The 16,234-nt window shown below is 34.8% G+C and overlaps 1 protein-coding gene and 1 pseudogene across 3 annotated transcripts in view; both read right to left on the bottom strand.

Annotated features, from left to right (window-relative positions):
• Window positions 1–16,234, bottom strand: part of LOC306641626 (uncharacterized protein) — a 124,493-nt gene that overhangs the window by 67,455 nt on the left and 40,804 nt on the right. The window lies entirely within an intron of this gene.
• LOC306641627 (ribosomal protein eL42-like) lies at window positions 12,180–12,611 on the bottom strand (annotated as a pseudogene). Its single transcript has one exon. The product of its transcript is annotated as a ribosomal protein eL42-like (transcript).

The following is a 16,234-nucleotide window of genomic DNA, read 5'->3' as shown; positions in this document are numbered from 1 at the left end:
AAATAAAGGAGGAAACAAGTTGTGTCAAACAAATAAATAAACAAAATTTTAAAAATGAACCAAATGACCGGGAAACCAAATCATTTCTCTATAATAACCCTGAACGTTAATGGCCTGAATTCATCAATCAAAAGACATAGACTGGCAGACTGGATTAAAAAGAAAGATCCAACAATATGTTGCCTGCAAGAGACTCACCTCATAGAAAAAGATACCCATAGATTAAAGGTGAAAGGATGGGGAAAAACATACCATGCACATGGACTCAGCAAAAAAGCTGGAGTATCCATCCTCATTTCCGATAATGTGGACTTCAAGCCAAAGTTAGTCAGAAGGGATAAAGAAGGTCATTTCATACTGCTTAAGGGAAGCATAAATCAGCAAGATATAACAATCATAAACATCTATGCCCCAAACAGTGGCTCATCTATGTATGTCAAACAAATCCTTCTCAATTTCAGAAACCAAATAGACCACAACACAATAATACTAGGTGATTTTAACACGCCGCTCTCACCACTGGACAGATCTTCCAGACAAAAATTGAGCAAAGAAACCATAGATCTCAACAACACAATCAATAATTTAGACTTAACGGACATTTATAGAATATTCCATCCAACCAAGAGTGAATACACTTTCTTCTCAGCAGCACATGGATCCTTCTCTAAAATAGACCATATATTATGCCACAAAGCTAATGTTAGCAAATACAAGAAGATAGAGACACTAGCATGTATTCTATCAGATCATAATGGATTGAAGTTAGAAATAAATGAAAGAGTAAAACACAGAAACTATTCCAACATCTGGAGATTAAACAATATGCTATTATATGATGAATGGATAACAGAAGATATTAGGAAGGAAATTAAAAAATTCTTAGAGGTAAATGAGAACAAAGAAACATCATATCAAAACCTCTGGGACACTATGAAAGCAGTACTTAGAGGGAAATTTATTTCATGGAGCGCATTTAATAAAAGAAGTAAAACTCAACAAATAAACAACCTAACACTACAGCTCAAAGCCTTAGAAAAAGAAGAACAGAACAGCACCAAAAGTAGTAGAAGACAGGAAATTGTTAAACTCAGAGCTGAAATCAATGAAATTGAAACAAAAGAAACAATACAAAAAATTGACAAAATAAATAGTTGGTTCTTCGAAAAAATAAACAAAATTGATAAACCTTTAGCCACACTAACAAAGAGAAGACGAGAGAAAACCAAATCACTAAAATTCGGAATGAACAAGGAAATATCACTACAGACAGGATGGAAATACAAAACATAATTAGAAGCTATTTTGAAAATCTATACTCCAACAAAATAGAAAATTTCGAAGACATCAACAGGTTTCTAGAGACATATGAATTGCCTAAACTGAATGAGGAGGACATAAACAATTTAAATAGACCAATTTCAAGTACTGAAATAGAAGAAGTCATCAAAAGCCTACCAACAAAGAAAAGTCCAGGACCAGATGGGTTCTCAGACGAGTTCTACAAAACCTTTAAGGAAGAGCTCATTCCAATACTTCTCAAAGTATTCCATAAAATAGAAGAGGAGGGAACCCTCCCAAACTCATTCTATGAAGCCAATATCACACTGATACCTAAACCAGACAGAGACTCATCAAGGAAAGAAAATTTCAGACCAATATCCTTAATGAACATCGACGCAAAAATTCTCAACAAAATTTTAGCAAATCGCATACAAAAACATATTAAAAAGATAGTGCACCATGATCAAGTGGCTTTCATCCCAGGGATGCAAGGTTGGTTCAACATCAGGAAATCAATAAACGTAATTCACCATATTAATAGACTTAAAGTCAAGAATCACATGATTATTTCAATAGATGCAGAAAAAGCATTTGATAAAATACAGCACCCCTTCATGCTCAAAACACTAGAAAAAATAGGGATAGTGGGAACATTCCTTAATATTGTAAAGGCCATTTATGCTAAGCCCATGGCTAATATCATTCTAAATGGTGAAAAACTGAAAGCATTCCCCCTAAAAACTGGAACAAGGCAGGGATGCCCTCTTTCACCACTTCTATTCAACATCGTTCTTGAGACTCTGGCCAGAGCAATTAGACAAACCAAAGAAATTAAAGGGATACGAATTGGAAAAGAAGAACTCAAACTATCCCTGTTCGCTGATGACATGATTATATATTTAGAGGAACCTGGAAATTCCACCAGAAAACTCTTAGAACTCATAAGTGATTTCAGTAAAGTAGCAGGTTACAAGATCAATGCCCATAAATCCAACGCATTTTTATACATAAGTGATGAATCTTCAGAAAGAGAAATTAGGAAAACTACCCCATTCACAATAGCCTCGAAAAAAATAAAATACTTGGGAATCAATCTCACAAAAGAGGTGAAAGACCTCTACAATGAGAACTATACAACACTAAAGAAAGAAATTAAAGAACACCTTAGAAGATGGAAAGATCTTCCATGTTCTTGGATAGGAAGAATTAATATTGTCAAAATGGCCATACTACCTAAAGTGCTATACAAATTCAATGCAATTCCAATTAAAATCCCAATGACGTACCTTACAGAAATAGAGCAGGCAATTATGAAATTCATCTGGAAGAATAAGAAACCCAGAATAGCTAAAGCAATCCTTAGCAGGAAGAGTGAAACAGGGGGTATTGCAATACCAGATCTTCAACTCTACTACAAAGCAATAGTAACAAAAACGGCATGGTATTGGTACCAAAATAGAAAGGTAGATCAATGGTACAGAATAGAGGACACGGACACAAACCCAAATAAATACAATTTTCTCATACTAGACAAAGGGGCCAAAAATATGCAATGGAGAAAAGATAGCCTCTTCAACAAATGGTGCTGGGAGAATTGCAAATCCATATGCAACAGAATGAAACTAAACCCATATCTCTCACCATGCACGAAACTAAACACAAAATGGATTAAGGACCTCGGAATCAGACCAGAGACCCTGCAGATTATAGAAGAAAAAGTAGGTCCAAATCTTCATCTTGTTGGTCTAGGACCAGACTTCCTTAACAGGACTCCCATAGCACAAGAAATAAAAGCTAGAATCAACCACTGGGATAGATTCAAACTAAAAAGCTTTCTCTCAGCAAAGGAAACTATCAGCAATGCGAAGAAAGAGCCTACAGAGTGGGAGAATATCTTTGCCAATCATACTTCAGATAGAGCACTAATCTCCAGAATCTATAAAGAACTCAAAAAACTCTACTCCAAGAATTCAAACAGTCCAGTCAACAAATGGGCTAAGGAAATGAATAGACACTTCACAGAAGAAGATCTACAAGCAATCAACAAACATATGGAAAAATGTTCAACATCTCTAGTAATAAGAGAAATGCAAATCAAAACCACCCTAAGGTTCCATCTCACCCCAATTAGAATGGCGATTATCAAGAATACGAGCAACAACAGGTGTTGGCGAGGATGTGGGGAGAAAGGTACACTCATACACTGCTGGTGGGGCTGCAAATTAGTGCAGCCGCTATGGAAAGCAGTGTGGAGATTCCTTAGAAAACTTGGAATGGAACCACCATTTGACCCAGCTATCCCACTCCTTGGCCTATACCCAAAGGACTTAAAATCTGCATACTACAGAAATACAACCACATCAATGTTCATAGCTGCTCAATTCACAATAGCCAGACTGTGGAACCAACCTAGATGCCCTTCAATTGATGAGTGGATAAAGAAACTGTGGTATATATATACTATGGAATATTACTCAGCCATAAAGAATGATAAAATTAAGACATTTGCAGGCAAATGGATGAAATTGGAGAATATCATGGTAAGTGAGATAAGCCAATCTCAAAAAGCCAAAGGACGAATGATATCGCTAATAAGTGGAGGTTGACACATAATGGGGGGGAGGGAAGGGTTAGAGTTAGGGTTAGGGAGGGGGGCAAGTATGGAGGAAGGAACTACTGTATAGAGGGTAAAGAGGGGTGGGAGGGGTGGGGGGAAGGGAAAAAAAATAACAATGAATCAAACAACATTGCTCTATGTAAATTTATGATTACACAAATGGTATGCCTTTACGCCATGTACAAACAGAGAAACAACATGTATCCCATTTGTTTACAATAAAAAAAAAAAAAAAAGATTTAATCTTTAAAACAAGGTTGACCAAACAGAGAAGATGGTAAGAAATCATGAACACAATCTACAACAATTATGGGATATCATGAAAAGGCCAAATTTAAGAATTATTGGGATTGAGGAAGGCGTAGAGAAACAAACCAAAGGAATGAACAATCTATTCAATGAAATAATATCAGAAAATTTCCCAAATCTGAAGAATGAAATGGAAAACCAAGTACAAGAGGCTTATAGGACTCCAAATATACAAAATTACAACAGACCCACACCAAGGCAAATTATTATGAAAATACTTAACATACAAAATAAAGACAGAATTTTAAAGGCCGTGAGAGAAAAGAATCAAATTACATTCAGGGAGAAAGAAATAAGAATATCAGCATATTTTTGAATCCAGACCTTAAAAGCTAGAAGGGCCTGGAACAACATTTACCAAGCCCTGAAAGAAAATGGATGCCAACCAAGAATCTTATACCCAGCAAAACTTACTTTCAGACTTGATGATGAAACAAGATCCTTCCATGATAAACAAAACCTAAAGGAATTTACAAAAAGGAAGCTGGCATTACAGAACATTCTCAGCAAAATATTCCATGAGGAAGAGATGAAAAACAATGATGCAAATCAGCAACGGGAGGAACTAGCCTAAAGGAATAGCCAAATAAAGGGGAAACCAAATCATGTCAAAAAACAAAAATGAGTCAAATGACTGGAATACAAACCATATCACAATAATAACCCTGAACTCATCAATCAAAAGACATAGACTGGCAGATTGGATTAAAAAGAAAAATCCAACAATTTGCTGCCTGCAAGAGACTCATCTCATAGAAAGAGATCCATAGACTAAAGGCGAAATGATGGGAAAAAACATACCATGCACAAAGACACAGCAAAAAAGCTGGAGTATCCATCCTCATTTCAAATAATGTGGACTTCAAGCCGAAACTAGTCAGAAGGGATAAAGAAGGACATTACATACTGCTTAAGGGAAGCATAAATCAGCAAGACATAGCAATCCTAAATATCTATGCTCCGAACACTGGCTCATCCATGTACGTCAAACAAATCCTTGTCAATTCCAGAAATCAAATAGACCACAATACGATAATACTAGGCGATTTTAACACACCTCTCTCACCGATGGATAGATCGTCCAAACAAAAATTGAATAAAGAAACCATAGATCTCAATAACACAATCAACAATTTAGACTTAACCAACTTATATAGAATATACCATCCAACAAAGAACGAATACACTTTCTTCTCAGCAGCACATGGATCCTTCTCTAAAATAGACCATGTCTTATGCCACAAAGGTACTGTTAGCAAATACAAGAAGATAGAGATACTACCTTGTACTCTATCAGATCATAATGGATTGAAATTAGAAATAAATGACACAATAAAAAACAGAAACTTCTCCAATACCTGGAGATTAAATAATACACTATTATATGATGAATGGGTAACAGGAGACATCAGGAGGGAAATAAAAAAATGTTTAGAAGTAAACGGGAACAAAGACACATCATATCAAAATCTCTGGGACACTATGAAAGCAGTACTTAGAGGAAGATTTATTACATGGGGCGCATTCAACAAAAGAAGTAGAAATCAACAAATAAACGACTTAACACTACAGCTCAAAGCCCTAGAAAAAGAAGAGCAGACCAACACCAAAAGTAGTAGAAGACAGGAAATAGTTAAAATCAGAGCCAAAATCAACGAAATTGAAACAAAAGAAACAATCAGAAAAATTAACAAAATAAATAGTTGGTTCTTTGAAAAAATAAACAAAATTGATAAACCCTTAGCCATACTAACAAAGAGAAAGAGGGAGAAAACTCAAATGAATAAAATTCGGAATGAACAAGAAAATATCACAACAGAGAGGATTGAAATACAAAACATAATTAGAAGCTACTTTGAAAATCTATACTCCAACAAAACAGAAAACCTCAAAGACATCAACAAGTTTCTAGAGACATATGAATTGCATAAAATGAACGAGGAGGACATATACAACTCAAATAAATCAATTTCAAGCAATGAAATAGAAGAGGTCATCAAAAGCCTACCAACAAAGAAAAGTCCGGGACCAGATGGGTTCTCAGCCGAGTTCTACAAAACCTTTAAAGAAGAGCTCATTCCAATACTTCTCAAAGTATTCCATAAAATAGAAGAGGAGGGAACCCTCCCAAACTCATTCTATGAAGCCAATATCACACTGATACCTAAACCAGACAGAGACACATCAAGGAAAGAAAATTTCAGACCAATATCCTTAATGAACATCGACGCAAAAATTCTCAACAAAATTTTAGCAAATCGCATACAAAAATATATTAAACAGATAGTGCAGCACGATCAAGTGGGTTTTATCCCAGGAATGCAAGGTTGGTTCAACATCCGGAAATCAATAAATGTCATTCACCATATCAACAGACTAAAAGTTAAGAATCACATGATTATTTCACTACATGCAGAAAAAGCATTTGATGAAATACAGCACCCCTTCATGCTCAAAACACTAGAAAAATAGGGTAGTGAGAACATTCCTTAACATTGTAAAGGCCATTTACGCTAAGCCCATGGCCAATATCATTCTAAATGGTGAAAAACTGAAAGCATTCCCCATAAAAACTGGAACAAGGCAGGGATGCCCTCTTTCACCACTTCTATTCAACATCATTCTTGAGACTCTAGCCAGAGCAATTAAACAAACAAAAGAAATTAAAGGGATACGAATTGGAAAAGAAGAACTCAAACTATCCCTGTTCGCTGATGACATGATTATATATTTAGGGGAACCTGGAAATTCCACCAGAAAACTCTTAGAACTCATAAGTGAATTGAGTAAAGTAGCAGGTTACAAGATCAATGCTCATAAATCCAATGCATTTTTATACATAAGTGATGAATCTTCAGAAAGAGAAATTAGGAAAACTACCCCATTCACAATAGCCTTGAAAAAAATAAAATACTTGGGAATCAATCTCACAAAAGAGGTGAAAGACCTCTACAATGAGAACTACAGAACACTAAAGAAAGAAATTAAAGAAGACCTTAGAAGATGGAAAGATCTCCCATGTTCATGGATAGGAAGAATTAATATTGTCAAAATGGCCATACTACCAAAAGTGCTATACAGATTCAATGCAATTCCAATTAAAATCCCAATGACGTACCTTACAGAAATAGAGCAAGCAATTATGAAATTCATCTGGAAGAATAAGAAACCCAGAATAGCTATAGCAATCCTCAGTAGAAAGAGCGAAGCAGGGGGTATTGCAATACCAGATCTTCAACTCTATTACAAAGCAATAGTAACAAAACAGCATGGTATTGGTACCAAAATAGACAGGTAGATCAATGGTACAGAATAGAGGACATGGACTCAAACCCAAATAAATACAATTTTCTCATTCTAGACAAAGGTGCCAAAACTATGCAATGGAGAAAAGATAGCCTCTTCAACAAATGGTGCTGGGAAAACTGGAAAACCATATGCAACAGAATGAAATTAAACCCCTATCTCTCACCCTGCACAAAACTCAACTCAAAATGGATCAAGAACCTCGGAATCAGACCAGAGACCCTGCATCTTATAGAAGAAAAAGTAGGTCCAAACCTTCAACTTGTTGGCTTAGGATCAGACTTCCTTAACAGGACTCCCGTAGCCCAAGAAGTAAAAGCAAGAATCAACAACTGGGATAGATTCAAAGTAAAAAGCTTTCTCTCAGCAAAGGAAACTATCAGTAATGTGAAGAGAGAGCCTACAGAGTGGGAGAATATCTTTGCCACTCATATTCCAGATAGAGCGCTAATTTCCAGAATCTATAAAGAACTCAAAAAACTCTACACCAAGAATAAAAATAATCCAATCAACAAATGGGCTAAGGAAATGAACAGACACTTCACAGAAGAAGATGTACAAGCAATCAACAGATATATGAAAACATGTTCAACATCCCTAGTAATAAATACAAATCAAAACTACCCTAAGATTCCATCTCACCCCAATTAGAATGGCGATTATCAAGAACATAAGCAACAATAGGTGTTGACATTGATGTGTTGAAAAAGGTACACTCATACATTGCTGGTGGGGTTGCAAATTAGTGCAGCCACTCTGGAAAGCAGTATGGAGATTCCTCAGAAAGCTTGGAATGGAACCACCATTTGACCCAGCTATCCCACTCCTTGGCCTATACCCAAATGACTTAAAATCAGTATACTACAGAGATACAGCCACATCAATGTTCATAGCTGCTCAATTCACCATAGCCAGATTGTGGAACCAACCTAGATGCCTTTCAGTGGATGAATGGATAAAGAAACTGTGGCATATATATACAATGGAATATTACTCAGCCATAAAGAATGATAAAATTATGGCATTTGCAGGCAAATGGATGAAATTGTAGAATATCATGCTAAGTGAGATAAGCCAATTTCAGAAATCTAAAGGACGAATGATCTCACTGATAAGCGGATGATGACATATAATGGGGGGTAGGGGGGTTAGCGTTAGGGTTAGGGTTAGGTTACAGTTAGGGATAAGGAGGGTGGTAAGAATGGAGGAAGGAAGGACTGTATAGAGGGAAAAGAGGGGTGGGAGGGGTGGGGGGAAGGGAAAAAATAACAGAATGAAACAACATTGCCCTGTGTAAATTTATGATTTTTAATTAAAAAAATTTTCAATTGAAAGCATCACTGTCGGGGTCTTAAGCCAGTCAGATGCCTTAGGGAGACCAGTCACAGCAGCAACTTGTTTATTGAGGAAGTCACACAGCTTTTATGTAGGTTGGAGGCTAGGTGGGAACCAATCAGCTTAAAGGTCAGCAAGGCCCAGGGGGGTTCACGCAGGCAAGAGTCCCATAGGACTATATGGCAAGCACAAGCTGATCACGTTCGCAGAACTATTGTTAACCAATCCCTGATGGTGGTCCAATTTATCGTCATTAACTATTCAAACCGCCTTTGAGGCCTTGATCTTGCTTACTTGCCAGGGAGTAAGGAATCAGCCTGAGTTAGTTAACATGTCATTAGTCCCAACACATCACCAATAGATTAAATGACTTTGAAGACAGGGTCTCAGCCCTAGAAGACAAATATGTAATCTTGAAAGTAAAGCTAATAATAAAGATGTTAATATATCATGATCAGAATATTCAAGAAATCCTGAATAACATTAAAAAACCAAAAGGCACACTTTTACCTTGCTGGTGAAGTTGCAAATTAGTGCAGCCATGCTGGAAAGCAGTGCAGAGAATCCTCAGAAAACTTGGAATGGACCCACCTTTTGACCCAGTTAACCCACTCCTTGGTTTACACCCAAGAGACTTAAAATCAGCACATTACAGTAAAGCAGCCACATCAATGTTTATAGCAGCACAATTCACAATAGCTAGATTGTGTAACCAACCTAGATGCCTTTCGACAGAGGAATGAATAAAGAAACTGTGGTATACACAATGGAATATTATTCAGCCATAAATAAGAAGAATATTATGGCATTTGCAGGTAAATGGATGGAGTTGGAGAATATCATGCTAAGCGAAATAAGTCAATCCCCCAAAACCAAAGGCTGAATGTTTTCCCTGATCAGTGGAAGATGATATATAATGTGGATGGGGGGGGTGAGGAGTGAGAAAAGAATGGAGGAACTTTAGATTATGTAGAAGGAAATGAGAGGGAGGTGGGGTATGAAAAATCATGGAATGAGACAGACATCATTACCCTATGTACATGTATGATTACATGAATGGTATGTATCTGCATTGCCTACAACCATAGAAACAAAATGATGTAACCCATTTGTGTATACTGAATCAAAATACAGTCTGTAAAAAATAAATAAATAAGTATTAAAGAAAAAAATGAGGAAATCAATACCTGTACCACAATTACACTGATGTTTTTAGATTAACTAAATTTGGCTTTTAAAGAAAAATGTGTAATCTGGAATATAATGTGATACTTTAACAGCTATTGTTTAATCAAAACTTTACAAATCTTAATTCCTTTAAAACTAGTTTTTTTAAGTAATAAACCTAACAGACAGTAAGAAATTATTTTATTGTAATGAGAGTAGATTGCTGTTTTAAGCATTTTTTTCTTCTCTCAATCTTTACTTAGAAAGCCCCCAGGGGTCTGTGAAAAGATCTTATCTATACTTATAAATAGGACTCATGTCAGAAACTTTGCACAAAGTCAAGTTTTTCTTTTTAAAAGAGGAAAAAGCTTTAAATAACTTTAGCTGATTGTGTTAATTATATAAAACCAATTTAATTACATGTAAATTTTTGAAATTTACTTTGTACAAATTTTGTTTTAATTTACTTAGACATTTACAGTCTTCTACTTTAAGTAAAAAATTTCTTAGGCTCTTATATAAATCATACCTGACAGAAGTTTAACTCCCAGCAAGTCCATTCTCAGTGAGAACATAAACAAAGGAATTTTAGACCTTTTTTATTAACTAAATTATAAACACATCTACTTTTAAAATATATTTTAGTTAAAAATGCTTGATGTTTCTTTATTTGTTAGATGATATCTTAGCACTTTTACTTTGTAAATTAAGAGTCTCCTTTAGTAAAGAAATATAATTTAAAAAAAACCTTAAAAGATCAAATGTAAGTATCATTGGCATAGACAAAGGTACCAAAATACAAATTGAAGGAATGCACAACCTTGTTAATGAAATAATATCAGAAAAATTTCCAAATCTGGGATAAGATGGAAATACAAATACACAAGGCATTTAGAACCCTAAAAAGGCAAGATCAAAAAAGTGTCTAAATTACAGTATAATTTAAAATGCCTAATATACAGAACAAGAAAAAATTCTAAATGTCACAAGAGAAAAATGTCAGGTTACACTGTGAGGTAAGCCCATAAGAATTTTTACTGATTTATCAACCCAAAACCTAAAAGCCTGGAGGGTTCAGAATAATATATACCAAGCCCTGAAAGATAACAGGTGCCAATGAAGACTACTATGTCCAGCGGAACTATCCTTCAGAATTAAAGATGATAAGCTTTCCATGATAAGAAGAAATGAAAAGAATTTATAACCACTAAGCACCACAAAACATACTCAATGAAATATTTCACACAGAAGTTATGAAAAATAAATATCGGAGGCATCATATGAATAAATCTCACTAGAACACAGTAAAGGAGAATCAAGTCTGAATTAAACATCAGAAATAAATCAAAATGGCAGAAAATAAAAATCATCTGTCTATAATAAAACTAAATGCAGAAGGTCTAAACTCTCCAATAAAGTGGTACAAACTGGCAGAATAGGTTAAAAAATAAGGCCCAACCTTATGTTGTTTACAAAACACTCACCTTACAGGCAAGACATCTACAAGTTGAAGGTGAAAGGATGGAAAAGGATATGCCATGCAAATGGAGACTGAAAGCAAGCAGGAACAGTTACCCTCATAAATGACAAAGTAGACTGCAAGCCAAAATTAATCAAAAGATACAAAGAAGAATACTTCATGCTGATTACAAGAATCATCCAACAATAGGACACAATTATTGTAAATACTTATTCCCCTAATATCAGTTCATGGATGTTCATAAAACAAATCTGATTCAATATAAAGAATCAAATAGATCCCAGTATAACAATATTGGGTAATTTAAACATACCTCTCTCATCAATAGATAGGTTATCCATACATAAACAAATTAAAGACTCTTCAAAATTACAAAATACTATTAATCAAACAGACCTAACAGACAACTAAAGAATATTTCATTCATCAACCGAAGTTACTTTCTTCTCAGATGTACCTTCTCTAAAATAGACCATATTTTAACACACAAAATAAATCTTAGAAAGCAAAAAAAAGGGATAATTTCTTGCATCCTATCAAATCATAATTGAATGAAATGAAAAATCAATAGCAAGATAACATAAACCATTTTAGTGTTTGGAGATTAATAAAACTCTTTTTTTTTTTTTTTTTTGAAGATAACCTCAACATTTTATTATCTTCATAACAAAACAATGAAGCTTAAAACTGGATCACTTGGCTTTCTCTTCTAATCTCCTCCCAGTTCAAAATGCTTGCATCTCTTAATAGCCAGCATTCTCTTAGATCTACAGTTAGGCTCAACACACTCAAGCCTCAGCACAATCTTCTTTGTAGTTTTAGACTTTTTCCTGAAAATTGGCTTAGTCTGGCCACCATAGCCACTCTGTTTCCTGTCACAATGCCACCTTCCCTGTGCTTCCAGAGAATCCTTGCCCTAATTATACTATGTCATTTTGTGGGATTGGTGTTTGCCACACTTCTTACAGAACATCCAGCAGGTCTTAGGAACATTCATCATGTTTGCAGGAGCATTATCTGCAAGGAAAATATAATAATACACTTTCTAATGAGGTATGGGTAATGGAAAAAATCAGAGAAGAAAACAAAAAATTCTTGGAAACAAATAAGAACAGAGGTATAACATGTCAAAATCTCTAGGGCAGTATGAAGAAAGTTCTAAGAGGAAAGTTTATAGCATTGAGTGCCTACATTTTAAAAAATCCCAAATAAATAATCTAATGCTACACCTCAAATCAATATGAAAGAAAGAACAAAATAATTCCAAAATCAGAAGACTGAAAATAATTAAAATCGGAGACAAAATTATTGAAATTAATCATTTAAAATATACAAAGGGTTAATGCAACAAAGAGTTGGTTCTTTGTAAAGACGTTACAAGATTGATAAGCCACTAGCCCAAATCAACAAAATTAGAGATGAAAAGGTTAATAATAAAACAGACACTTCTGAAATCCAGAAAATCATTAGAAACTATTTTGAAAATTTATACTCCATAAGCAGGAAAACCTAGAAGACACTGACAAATTTCTAGACACATATGACCTACCCAAATTGAACCCTGAGAATATACCAAACCTAAACAGAACAATATGAAGCAATGAGATTGAAGCACCACCAATTAAAAACTTCCCAAAAGTAGAGTCCAGGACCAATGGATTCACAGCCAAGTTCTACCAAACTTTTAAGGTAGAACTAATGCCAATATTACTCAATTATTCCATGAAATAGAGAAGGAATATAAAATTCATTCTATAAAGCTAGTATCATGCTGATACCAAAACCACATAAAAACACATCAATGAAAGAAAACTACAGACCAATATCCTTGATGAAGATAGATACAAAAATCCTTAATAAAATAATAGAAAACTGCTTTCAGAAACACATTAAGAAGGAAAACCACCATAATCAAGTGGGTTTCATCCCAAGGAAGCAAGGTTTACTCAACACACACATAACAGTAAATGTAATTCACCACATAAATATAATTAAAGACAAGAAATGTGTGATCAACTCAATAGATGCAGAAAAAGTCTTTGACAAAATTCAGCACCCATTCACATTAAAAATTCTCAAGAAATTAGGGATAGAAGAAATTTACCTCAACCTTATAAGTGCTATATAGTGCTGGGGTTGTGGCTCAGTGGCAGAGCCTTTGCCTGGCATGTGTGAGATACTGAGTTCAATTCTCAGCACCACATATAAATAAATAAAGGTTTTAAAAATTTAGTAATAACTAAATGCTATATATAACAAATCCAAAGCCAACATCATACTGAAAGGAGAGAAACTGAAAGCATTTTCTTGAAAATCAGGAGCAACGCAATGATGTCTACTCTCACTATTCTTATTTACTATAGTTCTTGAAACTCTAGCCAGAGCAATCAGGAAAGAGGAAATAAAAGGGGTACAAATAGGAAAATTCAAATTATCTCTGTTTGCTAATGGCATGATCATATATTTAGAATACACAAAAAACTCCACCAAAAGACTTCTAGAGCTGATTAACAAAGTTAGCAAAGTAGCAGTATACGTTAGCATTCAAAAATCAATAGCTTTCCTATACTCCAAAAGTGAGAAAGAAATTTCTTCTGAGAAGTAAATCAGGAAAAACATCCCATTCACAGTAACCTCAAAAAATAAAAATAAAACACTTGGGAATATATCTAACCAAGGAGGTGAAAGATCTCCACAATGCAAACTATAGAACAGTGAAAAAAGAAATTGAAGAAGACCTTACAAGTTGGAAAGACCACCCGTGTTCTTAGAAATAGACAGAATTAATACTGTGAAAATGTCCATATTATCAAAAGCACTAAACAGATTCAATTTTCATAAAATTACCAATGATATTCTTCACAGCCCTAGAAAAAAGCAATTTTAAAATTCACCTGAAAGTATAAAAGACCCAGAATAGCCAAAAGAATGCTGAGCAAGAAGAGATATGCTGGGGGAATCACAACACCTGATCTCAAATTACACTACAGAGCTATAATAAGAAAAACAGCATGATTATTGGCACCAAAACAGACATGAAGACCAATGGAATAGGAAAGAAGACATAGAGACAAACCCACATAGATGTAGGCATTTGATATTTGATAAAGTTTCCAAAAACATATGTTGGAGAAAAGATTGCCTTTTAAAAAATGGTTCTGAGAAAATGGATATTCATATGTAGACAAATGAGACTAGATCCCTGTCTTTCACCCTAAGCAGGTCAACTCAAAGTGGATCAAAGACCTAGGAATCAGACCAGAAACTTTACAACTGCTAGAAGAAAACAGAGTCAAAACTCCAACATATTGACAAAAACACCAACATCCTTTAGATTCCTAAAGCTCAAGAAATAAAACCAAGAATCAATAATTGGGATGGCATCAAATTAAAAAGTTTCTGCACAGCAAAGTAAACAATTGAGAGCATGAAGAGGGGGCCTAAAGAATGGGAGAAGATCTTTACCAGCTGTTCCTCCATCAGAGGATTGATATCTTGAAAATATAAAGACCATAATACCAAAACAATCAAATAACCCAATTAATAAATGGGCAAATGAGTAAATGGATACCTCTCAAAAGAAATACAAATGGCTAACAAATATATGAAAAAAATGTTCAACATCCTTAGCAATCAGGGAAATGGAAATCAAAGCCACCTTGAAATTTTATCTTACTCCAATTACAATGGCAATCATCAAGAACACAAATAATAATAAATTCTGGCAAGGATGTCAGGGGAAAGGTACAGTTATCCTTTGTTCATGGGACTGCAAATTAGTATAACCAGTTTAGAAAGCAGTATGACAATTCCTCAGAAGACTAGGAATAGAACCCACATGACCCAAATATCCCACTCCTAGGTATTTATCCAAAAGAACTAAAATTGGCATACTATAGTGATACAGGCAAATCAATGTTTATAATAGTGCAATTCACAATAGCCAAATTATGGAACCTGCCCAGATGCTCCACGACAGATGAATAGATAAAGAAAATGTGGGACACATATACAACAGAGTTTTACTCAGTCAAAAAGAAGAATGAAATTATGGCACTTGCTGGTAAATGAATGGAACTGGAGAATATCATGTTAAGTAAAATAAGCCAGACTCAGAAAGACAAGGGTTGAATATTTTCTTTCATATGTAGAAGCTACAGCAAAATAAGGAGGGAAAGCAGGGGAAACCGCATTAAAATAAAAGGGAGGTCAATGAATAGAGGAAGATTTTGGCAGGGGGGTGAAAAAGGAACAAGAAAAAGGAGGAAGTATGAAATTAAATTCACCAAATTATGGTATGTACATATATGAATATACCACTGTGGATTTTACCTGTATGTATACCTAGAAGGCACAATGTTTTAAAGCAATGAATAAATAAATAGAAGACCAGTAGAAGAAAGGAAGGGGATTGGGGAAGTAAGAAGGGAAGAGAAAGAGGAAGTACTGGAGACTAAAATGCATGTATGATTGTGTCAAAACAAATGCCACTATTATGCATAACTATAATGCTCTAATTTTAAAAAATAAAATAAATTGAAGGGTCACTTCTCCCAGAAAGCTCCATGACCCCCCAACCAGGTCCAGGTTGTATGTTCTCATGGGCTCCCATAGTTCCATTTTAGCTGCCTTTTTAATCATAGCACATTAATTTTCTTTTATTTAAGTACATCTTGTTCCCCAAACCATACCTTATCTCCTGTGGTATCTTACAGTGCAATACATATATACTGAAG

The sequence above is a fragment of the Sciurus vulgaris genome, assembly GCF_902686455.1.
Source record: "Sciurus vulgaris genome assembly, chromosome: 12".
NCBI classification, from domain to species: Eukaryota; Metazoa; Chordata; class Mammalia; order Rodentia; family Sciuridae; genus Sciurus; species Sciurus vulgaris.
This window is presented reverse-complemented; position numbering and strand designations above follow the sequence as displayed.